The sequence below is a fragment of the Drosophila biarmipes genome, unplaced genomic scaffold, assembly GCF_025231255.1.
Source record: "Drosophila biarmipes strain raj3 unplaced genomic scaffold, RU_DBia_V1.1 ptg000009l, whole genome shotgun sequence".
Classification (NCBI taxonomy): domain Eukaryota; kingdom Metazoa; phylum Arthropoda; class Insecta; order Diptera; family Drosophilidae; genus Drosophila; species Drosophila biarmipes.
The window spans coordinates 2516113-2530182 of record NW_026114530.1 but is presented as its reverse complement, the minus strand read 5'-3'; the positions used below and the strand labels follow the sequence as shown (position 1 = coordinate 2530182).

General features: G+C 38.5%; 1 long non-coding RNA gene across 5 annotated transcripts in view; it reads left to right on the top strand.

Moving 5' to 3' along the window:
* Window positions 1-12881, top strand: part of LOC127011816 (uncharacterized) — a 47346-nt gene extending 34465 nt beyond the window's left edge. For 2 of the 5 annotated variants that reach the window (XR_007765190.1, XR_007765189.1), the window contains exon 3: window positions 993-1092. This is a non-coding gene — a long non-coding RNA (uncharacterized LOC127011816). Of the gene's footprint in view, window positions 1-992; window positions 1093-6728; window positions 6836-12774 lie in introns of those variants that run through there. The other 3 variants (XR_007765192.1, XR_007765193.1, XR_007765191.1) reach the window with 3 other exon arrangements.
* The last annotated feature ends 1189 nt before the right edge of the window (window positions 12882-14070 follow it).

Genomic DNA, 14070 nt, shown 5'->3' with positions numbered 1-14070 from the left:
TTTTGTACTGTACAATGTTTGATGTAGATATTTTTCTTTTAAGTACGTACCATTTTTTCATTTTATCGTCTCGTAGTTTTTTGAGATTGTTGTTCCACCATGGTAAATTATGAGGCTTACCCGTTGGGTTTGTTTGTGGTATAGCCTTGTGGGCGCTCGAAAGGATAATTTTTTGTATTGTTGCAGCTTCTTTGTTTATGTTTGTGCTCGGTGGTCGTTGTGCAGAGAAGTTGTCTGTTAGCTTGGAAAATTTATGCCAATCTGGCTTATCAATAATGAAAGTGGGTTTGCGTGTGGTTGATTGCAAGTTGGCAGTATTTGATGTGAAGAGGTTAATTATGATGGGGAAGTGATCGCTTCCAAAAAGGTTATCCTCTGTGCGCCAGGTGCTGTCACTTTTAAGGAGTTGGCTACCGAAAGTAAGATCGACATTTGTTAGTGAGCTATGTGTGCTGAAATGTGTAGGAGACATATCGTTTAGAAGAATGTAGTTAGATTGTGTTATATATTTCTCTAGTATTTTTCCCCTAGGATTGTTTTGCTTTGAGCCCCAGTTTTTGTGCCAGCCGTTGAAGTCACCAGTGACAATTGTGGATGTGGGAGAGTTGTCTAATACAGCCTGAAGGTTTTGTAATGAGAAAGCTTTATTTGGACGATGAGGTGCTTTTTCCTATTAGGGAGTAATTAACAGGTATTGGTATATTGGGGTGTTTTATATGTGTTTCTTGTAATGCTATTAAAAGAGGTAAGTGTTTTTTAATGATTAATTGAAGTTCGCAGTAATTGTTAAGGTATCCGTTCATATTCCATTGTACAAATTTCATGGTCATTTTAAGGTTGATAGGATTTGGTGGAGGAGGTGGTTGATTTTGTGCCTATTTGTTGTCTACTGCTGGATCTGACTTTTTTATTTTTGTTTCATTAGCTTTTGTGGGTTTTAGGTTTGAAGATAGTGTTTTGTTTTTGTCGCTAGAAAAAATTCGGAGTTTAAGGTCCTGTGTTTTTACGCTTGTCATATGTTTTGAGGTGGTGGGAGTGTCGAAATCCATGTTGAATGTGTCTGTGTCCATGTGTTAGGGTGGTGATTGGGTTGTTAATTGGGTAGTGAAGGTCTTGTGTTGGATGAGATGTCGTCGTAGGATGTAGGTGGTTTGCTTTGGCGGGTTTGTAGTGCATTTTTATTAGAGTTGCTGAGTGTTGAGGTTGTAGTGTTGGTTAGATTTTTTGATACAATTGAGGCGAAGCTTATGGGAAGTGGATGGTTGTGGCGAGTGTGGTATATTGTAAGTGCTGTGTTGTGATCGACATTTTCTGTAATTTTAATGTTTGTTAGTTCTTGAATGTTAGACAGTTGCGGTCTAGTGGGTTGTGTTTGGAGTCGGTATCGGGGATGTTTTTGCAGTTTATGCAGTTTTTTTCGTAGTGGCATGTCTCATTTGTCTCTGTGTGAACTTTATCAGAGCAGTTCCTACAAAGTTCATTAGGGTTCTTACAGGATGGGGTTGGGTGTCCAAAACGTAAGCGTCTCATACACCTCAGAGGCATCGAGATATATGGGCGTATGCGTATTTTATCGTATTCAATGTTAAGGTATTCTGGGAGGGTAAGCGAAGCAAATGTAATGATGATTAGACCAGTTTTAGTCGTGGTGATCTTTTTTTTTCAATATTTTTCGCATTTCGGCGACTTATTGTGGTTTTAGTTCGTCTAAGATTTCTGCTTCGCTTATGTTGCGAAGTAAGTTGCAATATATGACTCCTTTAGAAAAATTTAGCGTTTTGTGTTCAGAGACACTTACTTCAATGTTTGCAATTTTGTTTAATTTAACTAATTTGCTTGCTTGTAAGGTGTTTTTTGCAAGATTCCACCTCACCTCGCATGTAAAGTCAATCGTTTTTTTAAGTATGAAAGGGTTAAGATTCTCGAGTGATTTGTTGACTGTTCCTTTAATGATCATGAATTTTGGTTCACCTGGGTTTTTGTTGTACATTGATGTACCACTTCTAATGTCCGGTGGTTTGTCCATTGTTGTAGTTGTTTTCGGGCTGGCGCCCGGCACATGGATTTTGAGTTAGTTGTTTTTGTTTTTTACTATTTTGTTTTACGCACTTGTTTGTTTTTTTCTGATAAGCAGTTGTTAGTTGTTGTTATTGGTTGTTGGCAGGTACACTACAGGAGCTCAATAGTAACACGTGTTTTTTCTGCGAGGCTTGAGATGATACTGAGCTAACAAAAATAATAAAACAAATAATAAGTTTGAACAATAGTTAACAAAAATAATAAAATAAATAATAAGTGATACTATAACACTTATAATAAGCCTTATAAAATAGGCACCATCCTAAAGTCCTTATTTTCAAGTCCACCCTTATGATACGTACGCACTCCTGGATGAGTGATCATTCATAACGGTGATCGACGACGAGCTACGGAAAGACCTTGGGGCTGAAGATGAGCGTCCATAATTTAATATTCAGTGGTGAGGAGGTAGAGCAACCAGACCGCCTACCCTATCCTAGGTTTCCCAGCAAGGCACGGCACACTGAACAAGTTGTGCGCGACAGTTCCTCCTGGTCCACCTGGAACAGACGGTTTCCCAGCAAGGCACGGCCCACCGAACTCGGATTCGGGCCTCCCCAGGAAGATTTAGACGATGACGGCGCCCACAACAAACGAGGGCCAGGAGCTTGGCACCGTGTAGCCCCACATGAAGAAACAGGCCGTGGAACGAAACGCTTTCCACTGACGACATCGACCGGATACATCGACGCAGGAAGAACAAATTAGATTTCTAAGCCCATTACAAAGAGGTCCAGGCCACCGTAGTACCACGAAGGATTCTGGAAGTAGTATGCAAGCCTAACTCGAGTTTGAGTTGAGTAGATTTGACAAACTTAGAGGGGTATCCAGTATCGCGGAGCACCACATCGTCATGCGAGACGATAAACCTATAAAACAGCGATACTACGGCGGTGCTTCTATAGTTCTGGGCGCGGGAATGTCGACTCCAACGCCTGTTATTCTGCTGGGTGTGCGGAAGAGTAGGTGTCAGGAGCGTCGAATGCTGCAAGGAATACTGCGGGAAATGCGCAATTATAGCCGCAGAAAGATAATATACCGGACTACATTTTTTTGAGTTGTACTAAATACTAGTAGTACTTCTCAACGGGGCCGGTGACCATTTCAGTGTAGAAAAGGGATTGACCACTGAGTGGTTATAGGAGAGGGAACAAAGCTATATGATTCAAACAAATTCATAAAATGAAATATAAATTCATGTAAAACAAAAGTTAAAATAAAAAAAAGTTATATTCCGATAAAATGAAATAATAAAAGAAAGAAATGTATTATTTTTTATAGTATTTTTGTTTATAATGTGCAATTTAGCTGCGGTTCAGCAGCAAAAAGTTTCCTTTCATTTCATAATAAGCGGATTTTTTGGTGCTTAAATATTTAAAAAAAAATGTAATGTGGACTTGCTTTTGAAACGTTTGGTAATGTGGTAATTTGTTTTGAGATGGATTCTAGTGGATTGGTGTTTTTAAATATCAGTTGCCTTTGGTAGTTTAGTGACCTGCAGTTAGTCAGTAAGTGAATAATTGATAAGGCATCGTTGGTATCATTGCAGAACGGACAGGTACTGGTTACAGTTGGGTCCATATAGTGTGTATGTGTATGTGATCCTTGTTATTATTATCTGGTCTCTACGTGAGATCGATGACTGAATGTTTTTGGTAATTTGGTGGCAGTTGAGTTGTGGATGATTAATTGCTTGGTACCAGCGTGAAGTTTTGGATATGTTTGATTGTATTTTTTTAATATATCTAAATATGTCCTGCGTGTTTAAGTTTTCCATGGTTGCGAGTGGTTGTCTTGTAGCGTTTTTTGCTAGGGCATCTGAAAGTTCGTTTCCAGGTATTCCTACGTGACCGGGGATCCAAAGCAGTTTAAATTTATTATTGTTTTCTTGTAGAAGATTACGAGCCTTTGAGATATAGTGTTCGCTGTTGTTAGTGTTTTTTGCGTCGATGGCAGAGAGCGAGCCTGAGCATATGCAAAATTTGCCTCTTTTAGTTTTATGTAATTGCAGTGCTTCTATTATTGCCAGTAGCTCTGCGGAAAACACTAATTCTCGTCTGTCTTCTAAAGCGTCTGCATTTGCTTCGCATAGTATATTATTTTCGGGGGTGGTTCTGAAGGCTCCGAGGGCAGTTCTAAAGGCTGTGTTGATTGTTGTCTTTACTTTGCGCAGTGTTGTGTACGTGCAGTAGCCGTAGATTGGAAGGCCGCTTTTGCTTTTGTTATATATAGGAGTGTAGAGGTGTTGCAGTTAAACTTTGCGTTTGAGAGATATTTTATTACGTTAATATACTGTTTGAGGTTGTTGTTTAGTAGTCCTGTGAGAGTATTCCATCTGTATTTGTTATTGAAGTGGAGACCAAGGATTTTTAATGATGTTACTTCTTGCATTTGCGTGTTTCCTGTTGTTATGGTGCAGTTACAGTTATGTTTTCTGCAAACGTGGAGCTGTTTGCATTTTGTGGTAGATAACATGGCTCCTGAGTATTCTGCCCAGTCTATAATAGTGGATATTATCGGATTTAGGTTTATATTTAGTTATTTTTTATTTTTTAGTTTTAGGATGATGTTGAAGTCATCTGCGTATGCGCTTAGGCCGATGTTCGGATGAAGTGTGAGCTTTTCTGTTAGTGAGTTATATGCGATCACAAGCAGGACCACGGAGAGTGGGGAGCCTTGAGGAATGCCATTTTGCATTGGATGAAAGGAGGAGGTTTCAGAGTCAATGCCCACGAGTAGTTTTCTATTTGTCATGTAGTTTCTTACGTAGTTAATAATTTTTGGGCCAGTTTTCCAGATTATAAGTTGGTCAAGTATTGAGTGGATGCCAATTCTATCAAAGGCCTTTGCAAAGTCTAGTGATATAATGGATGCATGGTTTCTTCTTGAGAGAGCTCGTGCTAAAACATGGTCTATGAGTAGTAGACTGTCTATAACCGATTTCCCCTTTCTAAAGCCAGTTTGACTGTTATGGATTAGTTTGTCGTGTATTACAAACCGCCACGGCCGTTTTGCTATTATTTTGTCAAGCAGTTTTGCTAGGCATGAGTTTAGTGCGTTCGGGCGGTACGAGTTAAGCAAGGTTTTGTCTGAATTTGGTTTTAGGATCAGTATTATTAAGCTATTTTTGTATGTTTGTGGGATGTAGTTGTTTGGTATGGCTTTTAGGAGGTTAATAATTCTGTTTTTTGTTGTTTTATCCAGGTTTTTTAGCATTGTGTAGTTGATTCTGTCAAATCCTGGTGTGTTTCCTTTTAATGAAGTTAATGCTGCTGAAAATTCTATTGCAGTTATGGGTTTTTCTATTTCGGTTGCTCTTTTGCTAGGAATATGTGGAAGGTGAATGGTATTGCTAAGTGACGTTTGTTTGTGATTGATAAAGGTACTTGAAAAATTGCTGTCGGAGGAGGTTTCTGAGAAATTTTGGCAAAAGAGTTGAGCAATTTAAAATTTTTTATTAGTGTTTTGTTTTGTGGATGGGTTGAATATACAGTGTATGTGTTTTTGAGGGTTAATGCCGCAAAAGCGACGGAGGTTGCTCCAGATCGATTTGGGTTGGCTGTCAGGTGAGATTTGCGATGTGAACTTATTAATGTTTGCATTTTAGCTTGTTTGAGTGTTAGTTTAAATAGGGCATTTGCCCTTTTGTACTGTACAATGTTTGATGTAGATATTTTTCTTTTAAGTACGTACCATTTTTTCATTTTATCGTCTCGTAGTTTTTTGAGATTGTTGTCCCACCATGGTAAATTATGAGGCTTACCCGTTGGGTGTGTTTGTGGTATAGCCTTGTGAGCGCTCGAAAGGATAATTTTTTGTATTGTTGCAGCTTCTTTGTTTATGTTTGTGCTCGGTGGTCGTTGTGCAGAGAAGTTTTCTGTTAGCTTGGCAAATTAATGCCAATCTGCCTTATCAATAATGAAAGTGGGTTTGCGTGTGGTTGATTGCAAGTTGGCAGTATTTGATGTGAAGAGGTTAATTATGATGGGGAAGTGATCGCTTCCAAAAAGGTTATCCTCTGTGCGCCAGGTACTGTCAATTTTAAGGAGTTGGCTACCGAAAGTAAGATCGACATTTGTTAGTGAGCTATGTGTGCTGAAATGTGTAGGAGACATATCGTTTAGAAGAATGTAGTTAGATTGTGTTATATATTTCTCTAGTATTTTTCCCCTAGGATTGTTTTGCTTTGAGCCCCAGTTTTTGAGCCAGCCGTTGAAGTCACCAGTGACAATTGTGGATGTGGGAGAGTTGTCTAATACAGCCTGAAGGTTTTGTAATGAGAAAGCTTTATTTGGAGCGATGTATGCCGAGATGAGTCTAAATTTGATTTTCGAGGTTACTTCTAAGCATACTGCGTCAAAGTCATCGTAAGTGTTTTTTAATGATTAATTGAAGTTCGCAGTAATTGTTAAGGTATTCTTTCATATTCCATTGTACAAATTTCATGGTCATTTTAAAGGTTGATTGGATTTGGTGGAGGAGGTGGGTGATTTTGTGCCTATTTGTTGTCTACTGCTGGATCTGACTTTTTTATTTTTGTTTGATTAGCTTTTGTGGGTTTTAGGTTTGAAGATAGTGTTTTGTTTTTGTCGCTAGAAAAAATTCGGAGTTTAAGGTCCTGTATTTTTACGCTAGTCATATGTTTTGAGGTGGTGGGAGTGTCGAAATCCATGTTGAATGTGTCTGTGTCCATGTGTTGGGGTGGTGATTGGGTTGTTAATAGAGGTAGTGAAGGTCTTGTGTTGGATAAGATGTCATCGTAGGATGTAGTTGGTTTGCTTTGGCGGGTTTGTAGTGCGTTTTTATTAGAGTTGCTGATTGTTGAGGTTGTAGTGTTGGTTAGATTTTTTGATACAATTGAGGCGAAGCTTATGGGAAGTGGATGGTTGTGGCGAGTGTGGTATATTGTAAGTGCTGTGTTGTGATCGACTTTTTCTGTAATTTTAATGTTTGTTAGTTCTTGAATGTTGGACAGTTGCGGTCTAGTAGGTTGTGTTTGGAGTCGGTATCGGGGATGTTTTTGCAGTTTATGCAGTTTTTTCGTAGTGGCATGTCTCATTTATCTCTGTGTGAACTTTATCAGAGCAGTTCCTACAAAGTTCATTAGGGTTCTTACAGGATGGGGTTGGGTGTCCAAAACGTAAGCGTCTCATACACCTCAGATGCATCGAGATATATGGGCGTATGCGTATTTTTTCGTATTCAATGTTAAGGTATTCTGGGAGGGTAAGCGAAGCAAATGTAATGATGATTAGACCAGTTTTAGTCGTGGATTGATCTTTTTTTTTTCAATATTTTTCGCATTTCGGCGACTTATTGTGGTTTCAGTTCGTCTAAGATTTCTGCTTCGCTTATGTTGCGAAGTAAGTTGCAATATATGACTCCTTTAGAAAAATTTACGGTTTTGTGTTCAATGTTTGCAATTTTGTTTAATTTAAGTAATTTGCTTGCTTGTAAGGTGTTTTTAGTTTTTATCAAAATGTATCCGGCACGGGTGTTTTTGCAAGATTCCACCTCACCATCGCATGTAAAGTCAATCGTTTTTTTAAGTATGAAAGGGTTAAAATTCTCGAGTGATTTGTTGTCTGTTCCTTTAATGATCATGAATTTTGGTTCACCTGGGTTTTTGTTGTACATTGATGTACCACTTCTAATGTCCGGTGGTTTGTCCATTGTTGTAGTTGTTTTCGGGCTGGCGCCCGGCACATGGATTTTGAGTTAGTTGTTTTTGTTTTTGTTTTTTACTATTTTGTTTTACGCACTTATTTGTTTTTTTCTGATAAGCAGTTGTTAGTTGTTGTTTTTGGTTGTTGGCAGGTAGACTACAGGAGCTCAATAGTAACACGTCTTTTCTCTGCGAGGTTTGAGATGATACTGAGTTAACAAAAATAATAAAACAAATAATAAGTGAGAACAATAGTTAACAAAAATAATAAAATAAATAATAAGTGATACTGTAACACTTATAATAAGCCTTATAAAATGGGCACCATCCTAAAGTCCTTATTTTCAAGTCCACCCTTATGATACGTACGCACTCCTGGATGAGTGATCATTCATAACGGTAATCGACGACGAGCTGCGGAAATACCTTGGGGCTGAAGGTGAGCGTCGATAATTTAATATTCAGTGGTTAGGAGGTAGAGCAACCAGACCGACTACCCTATCCTAGGTTTCCCAGCAAGGCACGGCACACTGAACAAGTTGTGCGCGGCAGTTCCTCCTGGTCCACCCGGAACAGACGGTTTCCCAGCAAGGCACGGCCCACCGAACTCGGATTCGGCCAAACAACAAACGAGGGCCAGGAGCTTGGCACCGTGTTGCCCCACATGAAGAAACAGGCCGTGGAACGAAACGCTTTCCACTGACGACATCGACCGGATACATCGACGCAGGAAGAACAAATTAGATTTCTAAGCCCATTACAAAGAGGTCCAGGCCACCGTAGTACCACGAAGGATTCTGGAAGTAGTATGGGAACAGCAGATCCATGGGTACAAGCCTAACTCGAGTTTGAGTTGAGTAGATTTGACAAACTTAGAGGGGTATCCAGTATCGCGGAGCACCACATCGTCATGCGAGACGATAAACCTATAAAACAGCGATACTACGGCGGTGCTTCTATAGTTCTGGGCGCGCGAATGTCGACTGCAACGCCTGTTATTCTGCTGGGTGTGCGGGAGAGTAGGTGTCAGGAGCGTCGAATGCTGCAATGAATACTGCGGGAAATGCGAAATCATAGCCGCAGAAAGATAATATACCGGACAACATTTTTTTGAGTTGTACTAAATACTAGTAGTACTTCTCAACGGGGCCGGTGACCTTTTTCAGTGTAGAAAAGGGATCGACCACTGAGTGGTCCCTTAAGGATCAATAAGTGACTTGTGTATTTTTTACAAGTGAAAAAGAGTGAAATTCATAAAATGAAATATAAACTCATGTAAAACAAAAGTTAAAATAAAAAAAGTAATATTCCGATAAAATTAAAAAGTAAAAAAAAAGAAATGTATTATTTTGTATAGTATCTTTGTTTATAATGTGCAATTTAGCTGCGGTTCAGCAGCAAAAAGTTTCCTTTCATTTCATAGTAAGCGGATTTTGTTGGTGCTTAAATATTTAAAAAAAAATGTAATGTGGACTTGCATCTTGCTTACGTGTCAGCGGGTCATCTTGGCAAGAAAATCAAGCTCAAGGAGGCCGAGGCCGGACTTCATTTTTAAGAGGGCGTAGTTAACAATAGTTAACAACAATTTATTTATTTATTTATGAAGATCTACTAAGTAATTTAAAATTAGTAGGTAGAGGTAAGTAATTTAAAATTAGTAGGTAGAGGTAAGGTTGAGGCCTTCAGCTCGGTTTTTTACAACAATTACATGAGTGTTATTTTATATGTACATTTTGGCTAAATTAGAATTATCCTAAATGAGGTAATATAAGTTTGTATTCTTTAGGAATAGTATTAGTTTTGAAACGTTTGGTAATGTGGTAATGTGTTTTGAGATGGATTCTAGTGGATTGGTGTTTCTAAATATCAGTTGCCTTTGGTAGTTTAGTGACCTGCAGTTAGTCAGTAAGTGAATAATTGATAAGGCATCGTTGGTATCATTGCAGAACGGAAAGGTCCTGGTTACAGTTGGGTCCATATAGTGTGTATGTATATGTGATCCTTTTTATTATTATCTGGTCTCTACGCGAGATCGATGACTGAATGTTTTTGGTAATTTGGTGGCAGTTGAGTTGTGGATGATTAATTGCTTGGTACCAGCGTGAAGTTTTGGATATGTTTGATTGTATTTTCAAGAGATATGTATTTTTAATATATCTAAATATGTCCTGCGTGTTTAAGTTTTCCATGGTTACGAGTGGTTGTCTTGTAGCGTTTTTTGCTAGGGCATCTGCAAGTTCGTTTCCAGGTATTCCCACGTGACCGGGGATCCAAAGCAGTTTAAATTTATTATTGTTTTCTTGTAGAAGATTACGAGCCTTTGAGATATAGTGTTCGCTGTTGTTAGTGTTTTTAATTGCGTCGATGGCAGAGAGCGAGCCTGAGCATATGCAAAATTTGCTTCTTTTAGTTTTATGTAATTGCAGTGCTTCTATTATTGCCAGTAGCTCTGCGAAAAACACTAATTCTCGTATGTCTTCTAAAGCGTCTGCATTTGCTTCACATAGTATGTATTTTTTTGGGGGTGGTTCTGAAGGCTCCGAGGGCAGTTCTAAAGGCTGTATTGATTGTTCTATTGCGCAGTGTTGTGTACGGGCAGGAGCCGTAGATTGGAAGGCCGCTTTTGCCTTTGTTATATTTAGGAGTGTAGAGGTGTTGCAGTTAAGCTTTGCGTTTGAGAGATATTTTATTACGTTAATATACTGTTTGAGGTTGTTGTTTAGTAGTTCTGTGAGAGTATTCCATCTGTATTTGTTATTGAAGTGGAGACCAAGAATTTTTAATGATGTTACTTCTTGCATTTGCGTGTTTCCTGTTGTTATGGTGCAGTTACAGTTATGTTTTCTGCAAACGTGGAGGTGTTTGCATTTTGTGGTAGATAACATGGCTCCTGAGTATTCTGCCCAGTCTATAATAGTGGATATTATCGGATTTAGGTTTATATTTAGTTATTTTTTGTTTTTTAGTTTTAGGATGATGTTGAAGTCATCTGCGTATGCGCTTAGGCTGATGTTCGGGTGAAGTGTGAGCTTTTCTGTTAGTGAGTTATATGCGATCACAAGCAGGACCACGGAGAGTGGGGAGCCTTGAGGAATGCCATTTTGCATTGGATGAAAGGAGGAGGTTTCAGAGTCAATGCCCACGAGTAGTTTTCTATTTGTCATGTAGTTTCTTACGTAGTTAATAATTTTTGGGCCAGTTTTCCAGATTATAAGTTGGTCAAATATTGAGTCGATACCAATTCTATCAAAGGCCTTTGCAAAGTCTAGTGATATAATGGATGCATGGTTTCTTCTTGAGAGAGCTCGTGCTAAAAGATGGTCTATGAGTAGTAGACTGTCTATAACCGATTTCCCCTTTCTAAAGCCAGTTTGACTGTTATGGATTAGTTTGTCGTGTATTACAAACCACCACGGCCGTTTTGCTATTATTTTGTCAAGCAGTTTTGCTAGGCATGAGTTTAGTGCGATCGGGCGGTACGAGTTAAGCAAGGTTTTGTCTGAATTTGGTTTTAGGATCAGTATTATTAAGCTATTTTTGTATGTTTGTGGGATGTAGCTGTTTGGTATGGCGTTTAGGAGGTTAATAATTCTGTTTTTTGTTGTTTTATCCAGGTTTTTTAGCATTGTGTAGTTGATTCTGTCAAATCCTGGTGTGTTTCCTTTTAATGAAGTTAATGCTGCTGAAAATTCTATTGCAGTTATGGGTTTTTCTATTTCGGTTGCTCTTTTGCTAGGAATATGTGGAAGGTGAATGGTATTGCTAAGTGACGTTTGTTTGTGATTGATAAAGGTACTTGAAAAATTGCTGTCGGAGGAGGTTTCTGAGAAATTTTGGCAAAAGAGTTGAGCAATTTAAAATTTTTTATTAGTGTTTTGTTTTGTGGATGGGTTGAATATACAGTGTATGTGTTTTTGAGGGTTAATGCCGCAAAAGCGACGGAGGTTGCTCCAGATCGATTTGGGTTGGCTGTCAGGTGAGATTTGCGATGTGAACTTATTAATGTTTGCATTTTAGCTTGTTTGAGTGTTAGTTTAAATAGGGCATTTGCCCTTTTGTACTGTACAATGTTTGATGTAGATATTTTTCTTTTAAGTACGTACCATTTTTTCATTTTATCGTCTCGTAGTTTTTTGAGATTGTTGTCCCACCATGGTAAATTATGAGGCTTACCCGTTGGGTGTGTTTGTGGTATAGCCTTGTGAGCGCTCGAAAGGATAATTTTTTGTATTGTTGCAGCTTCTTTGTTTATGTTTGTGCTCGGTGGTCGTTGTGCAGAGAAGTTTTCTGTTAGCTTGGCAAATTAATGCCATGCGTGTGGTTGATTGCAAGTTGGCAGTATTTGATGTGAAGAGGTTAATTATGATGGGAAAGTGATCGCTTCCAAAAAGGTTATCCTCTGTGCGCCAGGTACTGTCAATTTTAAGGAGTTGGCTACCGAAAGTAAGATCGACATTTGTTAGTGAGCTATGTGTGCTGAAATGTGTAGGAGACATATCGTTTAGAAGAATGTAGTTAGATTGTGTTATATATTTCTCTAGTATTTTTCCCCTAGGATTGTTTTGCTTTGAGCCCCAGTTTTTGTGGCAGCCGTTGCAGTCACCAGTGACAATTGTGGATGTGGGAGAGTTGTCTAATACAGCCTGAAGGTTTTGTAATGAGAAAGCTTTATTTGGAGCGATGTATGCCGAGATGAGTCTAAATTTGATTTTCGAGGTTACTTCTAAGCATACTGCGTCAAAGTCATCGTAAGTGTTTTTTAATGATTAATTGAAGTTCGCAGTAATTGTTAAGGTATTCTTTCATATTCCATTGTACAAATTTCATGGTCATTTTAAAGGTTGATTGGATTTGGTGGAGGAGGTGGGTGATTTTGTGCCTATTTGTTGTCTACTGCTGGATCTGACTTTTTTATTTTTGTTTGATTAGCTTTTGTGGGTTTTAGGTTTGAAGATAGTGTTTTGTTTTTGTCGCTAGAAAAAATTCGGAGTTTAAGGTCCTGTATTTTTACGCTAGTCATATGTTTTGAGGTGGTGGGAGTGTCGAAATCCATGTTGAATGTGTCTGTGTCCATGTGTTGGGGTGGTGATTGGGTTGTTAATAGAGGTAGTGAAGGTCTTGTGTTGGATAAGATGTCATCGTAGGATGTAGTTGGTTTGCTTTGGCGGGTTTGTAGTGCGTTTTTATTAGAGTTGCTGATTGTTGAGGTTGTAGTGTTGGTTAGATTTTTTGATACAATTGAGGCGAAGCTTATGGGAAGTGGATGGTTGTGGCGAGTGTGGTATATTGTAAGTGCTGTGTTGTGATCGACTTTTTCTGTAATTTTAATGTTTGTTAGTTCTTGAATGTTGGACAGTTGCGGTCTAGTAGGTTGTGTTTGGAGTCGGTATCGGGGATGTTTTTGCAGTTTATGCAGTTTTTTCGTAGTGGCATGTCTCATTTATCTCTGTGTGAACTTTATCAGAGCAGTTCCTACAAAGTTCATTAGGGTTCTTACAGGATGGGGTTGGGTGTCCAAAACGTAAGCGTCTCATACACCTCAGATGCATCGAGATATATGGGCGTATGCGTATTTTTTCGTATTCAATGTTAAGGTATTCTGGGAGGGTAAGCGAAGCAAATGTAATGATGATTAGACCAGTTTTAGTCGTGGATTGATCTTTTTTTTTTCAATATTTTTCGCATTTCGGCGACTTATTGTGGTTTCAGTTCGTCTAAGATTTCTGCTTCGCTTATGTTGCGAAGTAAGTTGCAATATATGACTCCTTTAGAAAAATTTACGGTTTTGTGTTCAATGTTTGCAATTTTGTTTAATTTAAGTAATTTGCTTGCTTGTAAGGTGTTTTTAGTTTTTATCAAAATGTATCCGGCACGGGTGTTTTTGCAAGATTCCACCTCACCATCGCATGTAAAGTCAATCGTTTTTTTAAGTATGAAAGGGTTAAAATTCTCGAGTGATTTGTTGTCTGTTCCTTTAATGATCATGAATATTGGTTCACCTGGGTTTTTGTTGTACATTGATGTACCACTTCTAATGTCCGGTGGTTTGTCCATTGTTGTAGTTGTTTTCGGGCTGGCGCCCGGCACATGGATTTTGAGTTAGTTGTTTTTGTTTTTGTTTTTTACTATTTTGTTTTACGCACTTATTTGTTTTTTTCTTATAAGCAGTTGTTAGTTGTTGTTTTTGGTTGTTGGCAGGTAGACTACAGGAGCTCAATAGTAACACGTCTTTTCTCTGCGAGGTTTGAGATGATACTGAGTTAACAAAAATAATAAAACAAATAATAAGTGAAAACAATAGTTAACAAAAATAATAAAATAAATAA